Below are 1,610 nucleotides of genomic sequence, written 5' to 3'. Positions count from 1 at the left end.
AAGCACCGTAAGCTTGCTTTCTCTCCCGCTGACAAACAAAGAAAAGATTTTTTTAGACTTTTCTATGGTAGGCCTACGCTAGTGGAATATCTTTTTTGTTTGTATTCTAGCTTAGCTCTCTCTATTCTTTGCTTAAGCTATCGTGTCGTGTAGATGGATGGCATCTCCCTATTCCCACATCCCCGGATATGATTAATGCATGGAAGCTAAGGAATTGGGTCATTCTTCAGCCCAAGATGCAAGCATTTGGACTCCATCCGAATATGGTAGTTGAACTCTTATAATAGGCTTGGCTCTGGAAAATGGGCTTATCTTGGGCAAAAAAACGCAAATAAAGAAGAGCTTCTTGTTTCCAAGCGGAACTCGAATGGGTTGCTAGCAGATTTGTTGGGGATGGCAAGTTAACACCATGGGTAGGCTTGCCTTTCACTCGCTCTGGCACATTTTGGCGGAACGTCAACGTTATATATAGTGGAATTCTAGAGGTAAGTTAATGTTTTCAAAAATCCAAATGGAAAAGGATTTGCAAAAATATGCAGATTAGAAGCTAGTATCTCCAGTTTTATGAGAGAAAGAAGAGGAAGAATCGGCGAACATCCTAAAAATGGTACTTTTGTCTCAATTCGATCAAAAACAAACATATTCTATTGTGTGTTGACCACCGGGAAATGAATGGATTAAGATAAAGACGGACGGTTCAATTAGCGAGCATGGGAAGGCTTGTGGAGGTTTAGCAATAAAAAGGGGATATATGCGTTCTCTCAAGCAGTTAAGAACAACACCATACTCGAAGTCGAGCTCTTTTGCATCTGAACATGTATTCAAATAGCAGCTGAAAAGGAGTGTCAGAGGATTTGGATTGATTCGGATTCCCTAACGTAAGACATGGTCTACTCTCAAGATCCCAAAGTCCGCAGCTAAGGAAAGCCCCTTCTTCATAAGATCAAGAAAGTACGAGCGTCTTTCGAAGATTGGAAAATCTCCCATACTTGGAGAGAAGCAAACCAACTGGCTGATTTGCAATTGACTATGCTTAGTAGTTGACATCTTTGGTCTTCACATTTTCCCTTCCATTTTGTAAAGTTAGTAGAAGAGGATAGATCTGGTAAATTGACGAATGTCAATCTTCATTTTTGTAGATTAATACACTGGTAGGGGTCGATCAGGCAAATCCCAAAGCTGACCCCCGAACAGCTGCCGGACTGCTCTACTGATCTTCTCTCTCTTTAGAAAAACGGAACCTTCTCAAAGACTCCCTTTGCACTGAGAACACAATTCAGAACCCTCCTTCTCACAAGAAGGCAAACCTTGTACGTTGATCGAATCTTCTTTCGCATCTAGAAGAGAGGTTGTGGGCTATCCGAGAGAGTGGTTCAGGTGACTACCGGAGTCATTGATTAAGCAGGTCAGATGGGCTTAGTAGGGCTCGAACCTACAATATCACTGTTATGAGCGGTACGTTTCAACCAATTAAACTATAAGCCCAATCGGATCTCTACATGCCGGGAAGAGCGGACAGAAAGAGGAGACCTTTGCTCTATCTCCTTCTTCCTCTTCCCGGGGCCCTGGAGGGGTTCTTTGGCAAGCCCTATTAAAGAAGCTAAGTGACT

The sequence above is a fragment of the Triticum urartu genome, chromosome 4A (genome assembly GCF_056163025.1).
Source record: "Triticum urartu cultivar PI428250 chromosome 4A, HENAU_Tu73, whole genome shotgun sequence".
In the NCBI taxonomy this organism is placed as follows: domain Eukaryota; kingdom Viridiplantae; phylum Streptophyta; class Magnoliopsida; order Poales; family Poaceae; genus Triticum; species Triticum urartu.
This window is presented reverse-complemented; position numbering follows the sequence as displayed.